Source organism: Stylophora pistillata, chromosome 2 (genome assembly GCF_964205215.1).
Source record: "Stylophora pistillata chromosome 2, jaStyPist1.2, whole genome shotgun sequence".
In the NCBI taxonomy this organism is placed as follows: domain Eukaryota; kingdom Metazoa; phylum Cnidaria; class Anthozoa; order Scleractinia; family Pocilloporidae; genus Stylophora; species Stylophora pistillata.
In genome coordinates this window covers 38,414,601-38,431,929 of record NC_142520.1, presented here as the reverse complement: position 1 = coordinate 38,431,929, position 17,329 = coordinate 38,414,601, and the positions used below count along the sequence as shown (strand labels likewise).

The 17,329-nt window shown below is 39.2% G+C and overlaps 1 pseudogene; it reads right to left on the bottom strand.

The window, feature by feature from the left end:
• Positions 1-5,224: 5,224 nt before the first annotated feature.
• Positions 5,225-9,064, bottom strand: LOC148739394 (uncharacterized; annotated as a pseudogene).
• Between the last annotated feature and the right edge of the window lie 8,265 nt (positions 9,065-17,329).

Here is a 17,329-nt window from a genome sequence, read left to right as displayed (position 1 = left end):
AATTATTTCATCAGCTTCGTCCGCCATGTTGACAAAAGGTTATTACCAGTTTCCCTCTGCCCCTCTTGACCGGTGGTGTGCGCACTCTGATTGCGTTGCATCATGGTCGTAAAACAAAAATTGAGCATTGCGCGTTAGAGTAAACATCTTTAGTGGCAGCGAGATGCGGCGTGAATATGCGTGGATTTTGATGGGGATTCACTGTCTGTTGCCACTCCTTCGAAAGTTAAATCGTTTGACGGGCCTGTGCGACTCCTGTACTTCTTCCGTGACGAATTCGTTCTTAGGAGGCAACAGACGTTAGTTAGAAAGATTCGAAACTGCAATCTGCCTAAGAATCTCGACACAAATGGCAACAGTTACGTTCACAACCGATGGCGGGATGAGTAATTTCAAAGTCAGTAGTTATATTCCAAGACGCGAGTTATTCAACTGTGAATTAACCCTTGACATGCAAACGCATATTAGAGAGAAAAAGACCTTGTACTAGACGAACTTTTTCCACTGAGCGTAAATACGGGATTTGTAAAAGGAGAAGCCCCACGTCTCCTAAGAACGAATTTGTCGCGCTCCACGTTTAGTAAAAACGTAGAGTTTCAAAATACCCTTCGAGAATAGAGGAACCTACATGAGGGTTTTGAGAACGTATCTCTAGAGTCATTACTTCAAAGAAAATAGCGCGCGCACAAAAGAAAATATTGCCTTTTGTAACACAATCTCATCCGGCTTCGCCAAAGAGAATTATGACACCTCAAAACTGACCCATATTATCACATCGCAAAGGAAAGTCATCAAAAGATATCCTAATAAGAGCTAAACGTTGAGAGTAGAAGGTTTAAAAGCGCTAGCAAATGGTAGGAGACGCACTGGCCTATCAACACCTTTCAACAGTCGTCTGCGTTTTGCTTTCCGGCTTTCCGCCGTGTCGCCTCATGCAAGGTAGGGGTTTTTATGGATCAAGAGACTCTTTTCATTGCTCTAATTAAACTGTCCTTCATTCAGTTATCAAGATAGAAGATTTACCCCACAACACTCGCTATTATTTAATTTTCCTTAACTTAGGAAAGTGGATTTACAACACGATTGATAAATGCCCTTGCAGTAGTAACGCTATGTAACGCAACACACTTAACGCAACAATGGGCCTTTTCGCTCCACAAAAGAGTCTCAAACACTATCACTTAAAATGCCTAAAACATTTGTACCATTGGAGTTTGTTTGAGCGCGTTTGGTCAGAGCTGCTGAACAAGGATCAAAGTGGCCATATAAATCTTTGAAAGGCTTTAAACTACGACGTACAACGAATTTGATCTCCTCGAAAACCTGTCTAATATTACATGCTAAAACACAGTGCTTGCGTTTGTTCTTGAGAACGATATAATACGTGACAAATACGCACGAAAAATACTTCTACACGTTCGGACTATATCAAACTATGTTCACCTATAGTGAAAGGATAAAGAAATGGCCTTACTTTTACGGAATATTCAGTCAAACTCTATCCATTTCTACCGCTTTTACCGCCATATTGAAAATAACGCTACCACAATGCAATGCAATCGAAGTGCGCACACCGCCTGGGTGAATGGAGACCGAACAGAAATAGTAAGAGTACATCTTATTAGACGTTTTATTGTGTAGCATAGCCGAGTATTTTTTCGATTTGTGCCGTATTTTGACGAAAATAATATGAATAATATACAAACAACGATGATTAAAAATAATCCGAGATACGACAGACCGAAACGTTTAGTAAGTTATTTATTATTCAACACGCCAAATTGTTAATTGAGTGAGGGCCAATTTCACGGATGTTTATTTAAGAGGAGTGCGTGACAGAAGTATGCGAAACGGAACGGAATTGACGCGTTGTCGTGTTGCTATTTCTATTTTCTTCAGTAAATAATGAAATTTCATTGTCGTCTAACTGCGTTCTTCGTTCGATTTATCTGATAAACTTGGATCAATATTTGCTAGCCATTCTGACTCTTCGTCTTCAGAAAAATGATTTAAATTGTACGCCAATTTTTTTGGAACTTCAATCCAATTCGTCGCTTGCGCGGGAAAACCTGTCTAACCGGTTCTATGGAATACAAATACCGCGTGATATTTGCTCTCGTCTTAGGTGTTATTTGTGCTCTACGGAGTGTAGTTGGGTAATAATAGTAATCTAGTTGTTATGGTCGAAGTCCATAAAAACGCAGAAGAAAGAACGAGGCTAAGATCCAAAATTGCGCAAGATCAAAGCAGGAATCCCGAGTGGTCAAGACGGGCCCATCTTGACCGCTGGGGTAGGCAATCAGAGTACAGGATTTGCTCCATCATGCCCGTGGGCGCTGCAAACTATATAATAAATCGTATGACTAAAGTATTAAGGAAGCTAACCAGTTGAACTAATCATGTTAAATTCGAGATTTATCCTTAAACAAGGCGATCAAAGTAGGAGATAATTAACCTCAGCCAATGAATTCCATAGTAGAAAGTTGGTTACACAACATCTCCATGCTTTTTTACAGCGTTTCGCGTGTTGCATTGACGTATTTGTTGAAAGCTTTATTATACTTAAGGTTATCGTGCACCTTAATGGGTCTCTCGCGTGCAAGCGATGTACGTAGCGCGTGCGCTTTCAACTGTAGATATCTAAACCACTATATTAAATTAAAGCTTATAAAACTGGCTATCGGACTATACCAAAAATTTTGAAAAAATTAATTGTTGAATTTTTCACGACTCCTAAACGGCGAGCGCCCGGATCACCTTTTAAGAGCTACAAGTCAAAGGGAATTTGTTCGATTGCTCTCAAATTTTGACAGTGGCTAGTTTTACATATAAACAACAAAACTGTGACTCCGAATTTTTTATTTCTAAATACTTTTTTTTCAAGAGCGATTTTTGTACGATCACTCCACACTTTTTTAATCCTATTTCAAAAACGTTCTGTAAATTTTCACTGAAATTAAATATGGCAAATCGCAGACACGTTTTTTAGCACTTTGGCCCCAGAAATGGAGGAACACATTCAATAAGCGAAAAAAAAATTCGCTTTAACATGTGACGTTCAAAAGGTGATTCGGGCGCTCCCATTTAAAAGTCGTGAAAAATTCGACAATTTAACTTTTTTCAATTTTTTTGGTATAGTGTTGAGGGGTTTTACCACTCGCTTGGCAAATTAACAAGAGGTACTGAGACTCTGTAATTTTCTTCTTTATTCTCTCCCTTGTTCCACTGCTTATTTCTACTACTTATTCCTACTACTTATTTCTACTACTTTCAGCAAGGAGTGCTCCAGTATTAAATACAAAAATCACAGACATGTTTGGGTTAGCTAACCGTGGGAACTTCCAAAACAGGATGTTCAGTGTGGGTAAAACTCAAGGTCAGTTTTACCAACTCAAACATGACCACCTAGCAAACTAGTTATCTTCAACCATAACAAGGGATTAAAATGTCTAGCACGGTAAGTGCTGAGCCAAGTTCAAGCACACACTAAAAATAAATCATCAAAACTATAGATTCATCAAAATAGCACGTAGGGGCGAAAAGGCGAGACTTAATAAAACAAAAGCTAAACCTAAAAATGCTTGAAATATCGAGCCTTGAAAACGCTCTACAACAATAGTCTTATAGCCAGTCCTATAAGCTTTAATTTGATTTAGGGGTTTAGATATCTACAGTTTAAACCGGACGCGCTACATCCTTGCATGCCAGACACCCCTGAAGGTGCACGGTAACCTTAAAGCCACAAGCAGGTCCTCTATGGTGTAAAAGCCATGTTTTTCAATCAACCCAAGTACTTTGTGTTGACTCAGAGTATACAATGGTTTATAGAAGAAAGTTTAAGGTATAAAAATGCCCTTCTTTTTTATTCTGTCCACTGCGCACTGTCCTAATCGGCTAATGGTTATCAAGGAGATTATTTGGTTACGATGAATATATGAAGTTCCATATATTTTGAACTGCGGTTATAGATACGTATGATGCACGATCCTCGCAGTAAAGAGCGCTATTTATGCAATACGCTATTTATGCAATACAGGTAGAGAGCGCTATTTATGCATTACGGGTTTATTACGAATCAACTTAACGGCCTGCTCCCAGTTGGCTTGTTAGCTCAATGGTAGAGCGCTGCACTAGTATCGCAGAGGTCAGTGGTTCGAATCTCGTACAGGCCTGATTTTCTCAGGTCTGATTTTCGCTACTGCATAAATAGCGCTCTCTACTGCGAGGATCGTGCATCATACGTAAGGAAATTATTACTAGTTACTCGAGTTTCACGCTCTAGGCGATCATCGGACAGAGCGTGAAACTCGAGTAACTAGTAATAACTTCCTTCTTTCACATTTGTATTTTGCTCTGCACATTTCTGCATCAAGCACTTCAAGGATAAGTGAAACAACTTTATTTCTTGTTTATTCGTTTATATCTATTAGATATAAATATATATATATATATATATATATATATATATATATATATATATATATATATTTAACAATTATTCCACGAGCGCGCGCTGGATATGAGATGATAGATTGCCAACGAGGCGCGTAGCGCCAAGTTGGCCATAATCATCTCATATCCAACAAACGCGAGTGGAATAATTGTCTTATTAAAGTCGCTACATTAAATTATTAAATTTTATTACATTTTAGCTCCCTTTCAATTTTAAGCTTATTCGTACGCTTACCATATCGTAGTTTATGGTATATTGGCTCATATACCATAAAGGCTAAGCCAATGAAAGGTCTTGACTTGCATTATCCAATGATCCAGCTTTTAATAAATATATATATCCCGCTCAGGGCAAATTTTCTTTTCAAACATTTATTCTATTTATATATATATATATATAGATATATGTTTTTTTTTTTAATACTAATGAAAAGAAATTAACCGGTATCCGTATTTAACCATTAGCCGTACCTGAAAGCCATCACCCCATTGAGGCTCTCCTACAACTTGCCCAAATTGTGATTCATAATTTCCCTTGTGGCTGCTATAAGTAGAGTCAATTTACGTGTGTCTAGATTACATTCGGCAGATGGATTTGAGCTATTATCGGGCCCGCGCGCTGGTACGCACGGGGGAGGGGGAGAGGGAGAAGTAGGCTTTCCCCTTGTGATATCGATACCTTCATACCTTGAAATAGGAGAATAAAGGATTATATCTTAATCGCTTTTAGAAGTAATAGACTAATCAACAACAACAACAAAAAAGGCATACATATCTTGATTTGCTTTTATCTGTTTATGTTAAAACTTCTTCGCGAAGAAGTTATGAAAGAGACCCAATCGCTTTAAAATAACGTTATCTAATCCGTAAGTAATGTCGCTTAATCCTTGCTTTCTTGAAGAACAATTGAAGGAAGCTCTTTCATTGTTCTATAATTTGCACCAAGCCGTCTTCTTCCACGTTGCCTCCAGTCACACCATGGCAATTTTCCCCGGCGCAATACGAACCACCTCCCCCCCGGCTTGTTTATCTTTGATACCGCTGCCTCCTCCAGAGTACCCTCCACCTCCACCCGATGCGCCGTTATCCTCCGCTCCTCCTCCTCCACCACCAAACCCTCCTACTGCTCCTGGTGCTGGTCCGCCGTTACTTCCACTGTTCATAGCTCCTGCTTGACCTCCTATCCAGCCTTGAGCACGCGACCCACCTCCCTCTCCGTGCTCAGATCCTTTTCTGGAACAACTTCGGCCATTCCAGCCCGCACCCACTCCCCCATGGTAACTAGCGTCATAATTGTTACATTCTCCTGGCTGACCCATGGTACCACCCTTCTTTGCATGTGATGGATCGTTCCCCTCACTACTGGTTCCACTTGTTCCTGCCTGACCATCCACACCATGATATCCACCAGACGCGCCCCCTCCTCCTCCAGCAGCTAAAAACAGCAAATCATTTGTGGTATAAACAAAACTTCCTCCCCCTCCCCCAGTGCCAGCGTTGTCTTCGACAGACAGTCCGAGCTCAGCTGCTGTCATGGTCGTGCTTTGGCCACCTTTCACCTCCACTGAATCTCCTCCTCTCTGCCCCACAATAATAATTAGAACAGTACCTTTGGTCAGTCGAAATGTCCCCTCTATCGCTGCACCATAACCGCCGTAATAAGTTCCTGGTCTGTATCCATAATTGTAAGAATGTGTCCCTCCCCGAGCACCAAAGGCTTTGATGAGATATTTAGCTGTTCTTGTAACGGTGAAATTCTGAATGATACCGAGTCTCCCTTTGCGGCCATCAGGCGTAAACGAAAGGAGAGCTATAAGAAAATGACGTAATATGTACTTACTGACGTAATGGGAGGGCCGGACGGGAAACTATTCGGCTCGAGGTCGTAACGCTGAGATCTCGGTAATTAGGGTAAAAAGGATACAGTGTTTTAACAAATACGTTAATCGGACTCCTGTCGGAAAAGTTATTCCAGTTACTGAGTTCTTAGTCGTTACTTAGTTAAGAAGGCTTCGTTTAAGAGGCAGTTAGAAAAATTTCATTGTTTTGGCCAAAATTCAGTGCATAACCGAAAATAAAATGTTTATAAAGTTCCTACCTTTACAGACGGAGAAGTGATCATAATCGTGTGATACGGCCAGAAAGTTTGTATCGAACATGGATGCAAAAAAAAGACAAACAATCACACTGTTCAACCAACCTTTCACCTTCAGCGATGTTCTTGCCTCGATTGTAAATTGCGGACTTCTGGCTTCACACACATAAATTCCTGAGTCTGATTCTCTCAGAACCGAAATAGTTAGGGTTCCTTTGTCTACTTTCATTCTCTTTTCGTCCCAGGCCCCTCTTGCTCGCTTCCAAGAGACGAGAGGAACAGTCTCCCCTGTGGCAGAACAGTTCAGAGACACTGACCCACCAACCCCATTGGTGAGCATGTCGGGTGGCTTTGAGACAAATTTTGGTGCCGACCAAACAAACAAGGTCGTAACTGCAGAACCTTCTCCAAGATGGTTTCTGGCTCTGCATTCGTACGCTCCAGTGTCCTTTTTTTCCACATCAAGCAGTGTCAAGTCCTGCTGATTGTAATCTGCCCTCTTTTGAGCCAAGGCACCGGTCAATCTCTTCCACGACACGACTGGTTTTGGAAAGCCGGTCACGTGACATTTAGGTAGCGTAATATTTTGTCCCACCCTTGCATGAGTGGGACCTGAAGCAAGTTGAACATGTGGTTTGGCTAAATGGAGTTGATTTAAATAGTTGATATTAAAGAATAGTAAAAAACAGATGATGAAATAAATTCACACCCAGTTTCTTCTGCATGCCCATTCCTACTTTCAACGATTAGCTTCGCAGACTGACTCTCGGAACCAAGAACATTTCTTCCAACGCAAGTGTAATTTCCAGCGTCGCTAAGAGTCACGTGATGGAATTCTAATCTCCCACCCCGAGCGCCAAGGTGAGAATTACTTTGGAGATGAGTGCCATTTGTCCCCACCCACGTCATAGTCGGTTGAGGATTTCCACTCACCGAACATTGGAACACTGCACTTTGATTTTCTCTGAGTGTTTGCTTCATTGGAGAAACAACAACTAGAGGGAGAGAGATAGGTTCCCCAGGTTCTCCCTTAACTCCGGGTGGCCCCCTGGGACCCGGAACCCGTGTGATACCCTGTGCACCCTTTTGACCTGGTGGTCCGATATTTCCCTGCTTTCCGGAAGGCCCTGGTTCTCCTCTAAAACCACGTGACCCTTTCCTTCCTGTAGATCCACGCGGACCTCTCCTTCCCCGTGATCCTTTTGGTCCTTGCAATCCTGGTAGCTCCTGTACGCAAATTTGTTCTTTGGGCGAACAAAATGATCGTGGTGACCATGAATTCATGGTCTTGTTTATCTCACTTCTAACCACCTCTATCGTAACTTTACCAGGGTTGGCTCCTTTCTCAGGTAACTTGAAATGGCGACGGCTTCTGGCGTTAACTGGAAATAGTTTTTTTTTTTTCAAAAAGTGTTTGAAAATTAAAGCGGTAACACTTTTAAATCTCCTTACCAGACAATAATCTCAACAGTGGTTTATTTATACAACCTTTGGCTCCAAACCAGATTCGTCTAAATGACGGTTACCAGGTTCTTACTAAGCTTTCCGTCACTGAAAATTTGTGCAGGCAAATAATGAAAGGAGGCTGCCTTATTCTCGAGCAAACACTGATTTTCTTTCGCTCGCTTTTACGTGTACGATCGCCTCGTTTAAACGAGAACCTAAATTAAGCTCAACCTTTCCTTGTGGCACGCAAGAGTACTTCACGTTTTTCCACCCCCCACCCCCCCCCCCCCCACACCCATTCCTCACGTTTCAAAACGTTTAGCTATCCAAGACCTTTTTGTGCTGTTATTATGATAAACAGCAGACGTCGCACTGTTGTTTTAGTCATTCAACGATGGACCCTTCATATTCCTGAAGGGTTTATCTGGCCAACAATACATCAAATATATTAATCCAAGCTAGGGAAAAAGGAATATCTTTGAATGATCAATTGCATAATGTTACTCATATGATTGCTCTCTTGAACTTTTACAACGATGACCGCTATTACTTTTTCGCTATCGACCCCTCAGAAGTGAGTTTATGTAGTTACTAAAATAGACAAATTCATTAGCCACTTTAAGCACCATTGTGACTCCCAATTTTTTCACCAAAGTAAGCCTCGGCAAAATTCAAAGGATCGAAAAGAGTTCGCCAGGAAAATTGTATTTCGTATCGTTGTCGAAGCGAGGGTCCTTTACTAAGTTATAAGTTGACGAGAGAAAGCATACTACCTTCGGTCATATCTCTACTCTCCTGAGCAATATTGCCATCAAAGTTCCCGACAAAACCAGTGCTTTCAGAAGGTTGAGTACCTGCTGCTTCGGTAGAATCCCTCATGGATTCATGTATTCGCCCCACTTCCGCCATAACATCTTCAACATTATGAACTCGCTGGTTTATGATCTCAACACGAACCAAGGCGGTAGTATACTGGAAAAGCAAACTTGGATGAACAGCTGGGCACATCACCAACAGAAGGGCGATCTTGTTTTTGAAACATAATAAAACGCTGTTAGGATTGAACCGACTTGTAACGCTCCAACATGTTTTGAAAACCAGCCGAGACACGTACGATCGCGAAATGTAATACTGACATACGAATCGCTTGTTGACCAAAGTGCAGATTAACTTCCTTTCTGTCACGTTGACATCAAAAGTCAACACACGGGGGAATTGAGCCATTAAAAATCCATATTTTAGAATTCTAAATTTCCATACCCATAGGGTAATAATGGATACTGAAATAGACACAAGAATCTTGCCTTAAAGCGCGGCCTGTCGAGTTCAATATTAACCTCTAGATTAACATTCCAATTCTCCACACTGTTACCCGATCATTTTCTATGCCTGTGGTGAGCAGAAACTGCTTGAAAAGTAAGCTTAATGATTATTATTTCATCTCGCTAGGCTTTAGACTGAGCTTCTATGAGGAAAACGCTCTCTCCCTCTCTCTCTCCAGATTCAAGGCTGAGTATCTGCTACCTTTTCTCCTCTTCTTTTTTTGATATAAAATTTTCCAATATTTTCCCGTTTTTACAGTGGAATATATCAGTCTATTTTTCACTTAGAATACTTCTGTTCAAAGTTACCGACCAATACGAAATCTTTAGTCAGTATATCAATCTAAACACGACCAATGTAGCAAATACTCAATCTTTGGTACACATATCGAAAAAATCACGAAAATAAAAAATTTTGACGGACTTTAAAGGTCTTCAAGTTCTTTTTTATTGCCGTAAAACCCCTCTGGGATCCGGAATATTTTACTTTCTACACCATCTTAATTTTAGAACAAAACTGCGTTCCCACATATAGTATCAACTTGACTTAACAAGACAGATTTTTTGAGAAGGTCAATTATCTTTTTTCTTCATAAAATCATTATATTTTACTTTAAATTCGTTTTTATGGAAGGAAAGTTCTGCGCTTGTGAAAGAAAACATGTTAAACCTGTTTTTCAATTATATGTCACAATTAAAAGATTTTATTGCACAAAAACCACTCCGTAGCAAATAACCATTTAACGTAGCAAGTACCCACTTTATATAGCAAATACCCATTTCTACTTCTTTTGCTCCAGAGAAACATTTTCTTTGGTAAAAGATTAAGTTTTAAGGAACTATTTGGGTATTGCTTGAGAACAATCTATCCCTCTGTATTTTTCAATTTAAAAAAGCGTACACGCGCATTTTTCTAAGAAATAGTTTCGTTTCCAAATGGCTGAAATATTAAGCAATTAAAAGTGTTGTGGAAAGGATTTTGTTATGTTTATGTTAGTTAAATCATGATAGCATCTTAATCTTATAAACGCTGCACTTTACGTAGGTAGTTTGAACGATTACGAGCGCTTATTGTGGTGTGAAAAATTTCCTTCAAGTGTTACTTTAGATAGCATAACATGCATCAGCAATCAATCCTTATTCAAATCTGAAAGGGACAAATTTTTTCCAGTGTTACCCTTGTTCTGCTTTTACTGCATTTATAACTCTGTTGGAATGTGAACCTTATTCTTTTTTCTAGTGTAGACCTAACGTTAACTTATATTAACTAATTGAATTTTAAATCGCGCAAAGCTTTGTTACAATGTAATCTTAGTTTTCATTCATGTTTAAACTTAGTTCAGTTTTAAATGCCCGTACGACTCTATTCATACAAGTTTAGTTGCCTTTTTGTAAAAGCCTTGTTCTGTTCTATATGCGCGAAAATAACTCACATTGTGACTTTAGCCTATTTCCAGTCTATGTGTGATATAGCTTTAGATGGACTCGTACCTCACTTACAATATGAGCTTGGTATTCTGTCTAGTTTATGCTTAGTTTAGTTGAGTTTTAAGCGGTACGCATAGCTTTGTCACAATACAAGTTTACTTTTGTCTCTATTGTGATCAGTTTTTAATGCGTGCATAACTCTGTTACAGTGTGGGCTAGTTTTTGTATCCAGTATGCACCTAGTCCAGTTTAAAATACACACATAACTCTCTAACAATGCAAGCTTAGTTTTACTTCCAATGTGCGCTAAGTTCAGTGTTAATTGTACACATTACTAAGATACGTCGGGATCTAAGTCATTCTGGTATACGCCTTGTTCAGTTTCAAAGGTAGGCATTACTCTGTTATAATGTAAACTTAGTGTTGTTTCTAATATACCCTTGATTTTAATTTTAAATGCATGTAAAACTTAGCTACAACGTGGGCTTAGTTTTGTTTACTGTGTCAACCAAGTTCCGTTTTAACTACTTGCATAAATCATATATTACAATGTGAGTTTAGTTTGTCTCTAGGGTGTATCAAGTTAAGTTTTAAATGAGCTTACAACTCAATTACAATGCAAACTTAGTTTTTTGTGTGCATAACCCAGTTAACTAGTAAATTAGTTGATTAGTTGGTGAGCTGGTTAATTGGCTAGGAAATTAGTTAATTTCAATATAAGTTTCAAGTTTTTACCCTCATTATTACAGACTACCTTATTAGCTACTTTCTTTTACTCATGTTTTAGAGATTTTTATGGTTTTTTAATCTTATCGGTCCGATTTATAAAATTACTGTACAGCGCTATTGGATAGTGATAGAAATAGCGCTAGATAGTGATATAAATACCATACTATTATTATTATTATTTTAATATCATATGAGCTTCATCAGTCCATGCCTAGTTCAGTTTTAAATGTGAATATTGCTCAGTTAGAATGTGAGTTTAGTTTTGTATGCAGTGTACTCCTAGTTCAGTTTTAAATTCTTGTGTGTAAGTCAGTTCCAATGCGGGCTTAGTTTCAGGCCTTAGCCTAGTTTCCAACACACCCAGTTTCAGATGAACACATATAGTTCATGAGTTCTTTTTCCTGTATGACTGCAACACTTAATAATAACGTACTGCTTCATTCACAAATACTTGTTTTTCGCCTGATGCTTGATTCATTCACTCTTTACATTTCGTTATGGTCTTTATTTGCTACGTACTATACTTTAGATAGCATTTAGCAAGTGCAGAAAAACAGGGCCACAGAGAGTCGTATCTAACGAACTTGTTTCCTTTAAGATACATTAAGCAATAAAGTATTAAGAAAAGATAGTCGTAGAAAGCTTGTATTTTAGGGCTGATTTTACAGGCTGATAGTAATCGAAGGGTCCCTTTTTAAATGATAAACACCAACTATTCCCTTAGTTATACCAACAAACGAACGCAGTCTTCAACCAACATGGGTATTGGGCATTTATCTTCCTAGGTAAGGGTATTCCCAAGCTGGGCTAGGGAGAAACAACAAACACAGGACTGCAACAACAATAACACCAGTAACAATGTATTCGTTAGCTACTTTACGTCATACAAATTGATATATCATTGGGATTAAACGCAACTGATTTTTGAAACGAAATTCAAGTTGAAATCTAAGAATAGAATTGAAATTATCTGAAGAAAACAGTTCCAGTCCTTTAACTCTTAGTCAGATATTATTACATGTAATCATCATAATTGTTATCCCTTTCACTTATAGGGTTTCCCGTTTTTTATGAACTTCTATTTCCTTTACCATTGTGAAAAGATGATTTCTTAACAAAATCGATAGAATATTGCAACTATACATATATGAACGAGAACGACCAAATAAATCATTTTACTAAAAACCGACTAGAATTTCAAACGCTTACTGATAAGAACAACAATATCTCGATCTTCTTGAAAAAACAACTTCAAAAACCGTGGAGCGCTATTTAGTTGAAATTGGAGCGTCGTTATATCCAAATTCAGTAGGAGCCGAAATGTATCTTAAACTTATACCTGACTTTCTGCAGGCTAACCACATGTTACCCACCTCGTAGTGATTTTTTTTTTTTATATTCGTGAACGCTAAAATAAGAATCCATAAAGTAGAACTACTTTCATACGAGAAAAGTTCTCATAGTTTTGGCGTCAAATGTACAGTGCAGCCTACTGCATAGTACCATGTAACAGTTTTCAACAGTTCAGTGTACAGTGCAGCCCACTGCACAGTAAGATTTAGCAGTTCCAACAGTTCAGTGTCGTGTTCTTGAGCACAATGCAAAGGACTGCATAGTAACATTTAATCTTACTATGCAGTGTACTTCACTGTACCGAACAACAATACACTGAATAGTACAGTGTAGCGCCCTATATAGTAATATTTAAGAGTTTTTTCCCAGTTCGGTGTTGTTACTCAGTTCAGATGTTCTGTAAGTGCAGTCTGTACAGTATGGCGCACTGCTGAGTAACATTTGATAGTTGTGAACAGCTCAGCATACAATGCATTGCACTGCTTAGAAAATATTTAAGAATTTTTTTAGTTGCGACGCTACCTGTGACTGTAAGTCTTTGTTCTTGAGAAATAATCGTTTATCTCCATTGCGATTTCTTCGATCTGACGATCACGTTTCAAATTATTTGCTTATTTTACTTCAACCATCTACCACCTTTGCGCTTTGAGGTGACAATGCGGACGGTTTATTATGGCACGAACTAATCTTGTACGATTCTCAATATTTCACTCGTTAAAATTTTTCAGAAAACTCTCTCGTTCTTTTCGCACCCTCATTCTTTTTCTGAGGCCCCTGCTAAACGTTCCAACATTGTCATCGAAGACTTGTTGACTCAATAATGTTAAAGCATTTAGCATATATGCTTGTCCAACATTTTTTGTAGGACTAATGTTTGAGAACTTATGAAACGTTCGTCCAACAATTAATGTTGAACAAACATGGATGTTTAACGCCCCAATAATGTCAGATCAACAAATTTTATCGAAGAAAGTTGGAACGTTTAACCCGGCTTGATACTTCTCAACTCGTGCAAAACCATCTCGCGCACACCTTTTCCAAGGATTAACCTCTAGTTGACATTCTTTAACAGTTCAGAGTATTTTAGTGTAGTGGAGAGCATTTCAGAGCAAAATAAGACTCCGCGTTATAGCTTTGAAATGTGCACGTTATCAACCTTTTCATTAAACTTTCATGTTTCTAGAAGCTTATTGTTAAATCGTGCGTTTACAACCGTAAAGGATAGAACACTCTCAGAGGAACTAAAACGTAGGACGTATACAATTAACATGGACACAGGGGCACCGAGAAGAGGGCAAACTATCCATTTAAAATAGAAATACGATAAAACGACGTAGATGTGTGTTTTTCAGGTATTGAGCAGTTTGGTAGTAGTTAGAATTTAATTTGAGTATTTACTACCGTTGCAAATACTCAACTACCTACTGAGTATTTGTTACCGTAGCAAATACTCATTAATGGTGGCAAATACGCACTAGCGGGTATTTGCTACCGTAGCAAACACTCAGTGGGTAGTTGCTACGGTAGCAAATACCCATCAATGGTAGCAAATACGCACTAGTGGGTATTTGCTACCGTAGCAAATACTCAGTGGGTAGTTGCTACGGTAGCAAATACGCAATCAATGTAGCAAATACCCACTCGAATCGGACTCTCTCTCTCTCTCTCTTCTCTCTCTCTCTCTCTCTCTCTCTCTCTCTCTCTCTCTCTCTCTCTCTCTCTCTCTCTCTCTCCCTCTCTCTCTCTCTCTCTCTCTCTCTCTCTCTCTCTCTCTCTCTCTCTCTCTCTCTCTCTCTCTCTCTCTCTCTCTCTCTCTCTCTCTCTCTCTCTCTCTCTCTCTCTCTCTCTCTCTCTTTCTCTCTCTATCTCTCTCTATCCCTTCGTTTAATAAAGGATAAAAAATGGGCGACAATTTGTTTTTCGATGGGAGAACCTTTGGAAGGAAGGTTGTCGAGCAAAGTTTTACCAAATTAAATTGGTAACATAATACCTTTATCTTCTGTCGGGTTAACAGCACGTCAGTGGTGGGAAATTGTTCATTACAATTTGACTGGCGTTTGGTTGCACTCGCTAGCACCAGTACATGGTTGAGGAATTGTGATTGAGGAATTGGTTGATTTATCTCATTAATTAAATTTTGCTGATGGATTATTTGCCCTCAGGCGTAGCGGAGACTGTCACAATCGCTTACAACTGAACAGAAAAAGGTATGGCATTTTAAGTGGCAATGTATGCAGAACCCACCCTCGCCGAAAAACGATTGGAGATCGTTTACAATATTCATACGTCTACTCACATTCTGCATCACGCAAAGCACTTCAAAGGAGAAAAACAAACCGATCCCTTTTAAGTCGCATGACATTCTTTGATCCAAGTCTAGATCTCCTCAAAGAAAAACGCGCACTGACCAATCGATTTAAAAAACAAAATTCTGTTTTAAAAATAATTCTTCCGCCTTAAATTACAAACAAAAACGACAATCGAGGGCCAAAAGACAAAATTTTTACAAGAGGAAACTGGTGTGCCTGCCTAGTACATCAAAATACTATATTTTCCTTTATTCTTTTCGCTGGGCTGAACCGCATTTGATTCTTTTTAAACATATCTGTTACCAAATAAATAGGAAGCTGTAAAAATACTACAGCCCATGTTCTTTTCAGGGCTGATAAGGAACAAAGCCGTAATAGGAAGCAAATTAAAGTTTACGTCTATTGTTTTCTCCTCCTCTAGGCGGAAACGATCAGCGCATATAGACATAATTTTGAGCTCTCACGCCAGTGCTTGCCCCAAAGGAGTAGGAGGGATAAAATAGGAAAAGGGGCACTCGAAACAAACCTACTCTTTTTACGGAAACCACGCTGGTGTTTCCCCCAGGGGAGCAGGGTAAGATAGAATAGGATAGGGGCACTCGAATCGACTTTACGAGAAAATCAACACCGCATGCTCAAAAGAGATTAGGTTCTTCGCTGCCATTCCTCAAGATGTCTCGCATCGCCCAGAGGCGTGACACCTCAAGAAGCGGTTCGAAAGAGACTTGAGTAAAGAGAGAGAAGTTCAAGCTTGCTCATAACAGAGCGTCACTTTGTAAAAATCTTGAATATCATGATGGTCTATGATAGTAATTCGAAGTGAGCATGCGTGGACGTAAATCCAAGAGACAAAAAGAAATGGTGCAATTCGCTCTATGCTAGTGAAGTTAGAATCTCATTGTAAAGCACAACGAAGATATGAGAGACTCTGCCCCCAATTTTTACAACCACGGCAATCCCTTATTGGATTCATTTTGACATTTATTCGTCACTAAACCTCTTATTCAGGTAAATTGTGCGCAGATCAATTGTATGTTTGATGTATCTTGTTCTTCTTCACACATCAGCAATTGGACTTCTCCACTGAAAAAGATGAATTTCAATTTAAATTAAGGTGGCACCTGTATTTTTAATATCGCCAGCCTGTGAACGTCGGTGACATAAAGGAAATTTCATATGGTGAGCTTAAGTGATCGAGAATTTCATTGATTTCTCTTTTAACCAATTGCAACCAGATGCAAACTTGCCGGAAAGTCGATGACTCCTTAGTCATTTGCGTTTTTCATGCTTGAGGACACTAAGTGGCTTTTCCTGAGGGATTGTTGGAGTTTTAAGATATCTACCTTTAATGGGGCTAACCGATACAGCGTAAAACGGCTAACCAATTCGGCCAATAGGCGTAGAAATTGACAAATTGTAAACGTTCGTCGTAAAAAGAAATTAACTGCAAAAAAGACTTCTAGTGACAATAATAGAATGATATTAACTGTTGGTTGTAAAATGGCCCAAATCGTAACCGTCAACTGTGAAAGCTATCGCCCCTTTGAGGCCCTCTGATTGGCAGTTATACTCTGCAGTAATCGCGCTTATAGAAACTCGGCCCAGGCTTTCGTGCTCAAAACCCGGCTCTTCCTCATTGTTTTGTAAGCTAATATGGCGTGTCCTGGGCGCAATAAAATGTACTCTCTTTTCTTTTGTAAATTTAATTAATCATGAAGAGTTATACTTTCTTATGAATCAATGATATGTCGCACTTCGCCCTTAATATTTCTTGTCGAGGAGGAAGGCAAGAAGAATTCTCAAGTGCTCAGGTTCTTTTAAGAACATCGATTTAAATATTTATGATCACTCACCTGCCGAGAGTAATTGCCGCCCATTAACGAAAGTTCCACAGGTTATCATGCAAAAGTAGAATGAAACAGTTTTGAACCTGTGCCTCTTCGCACAAATTCCCCTGCAGCAATTAATTACAAATTACAAATTCGGCCAGAATAGACTTTAATCCACCTATACCTAATTACCAATTCGAACAGTTGCCAACTCCTCTTTCTTGTGGAGGTGTCGGTATGTATGTTGACGCCAGTTTAAATTACACAGTCCTCGAAAAAACCTCTAACGAGGCTTACCAGGCCTCATGGATTGAACTCGAGTTTTTAAATGGTGAAAATGTTATATGTGGTGTAATCTATCGGCAA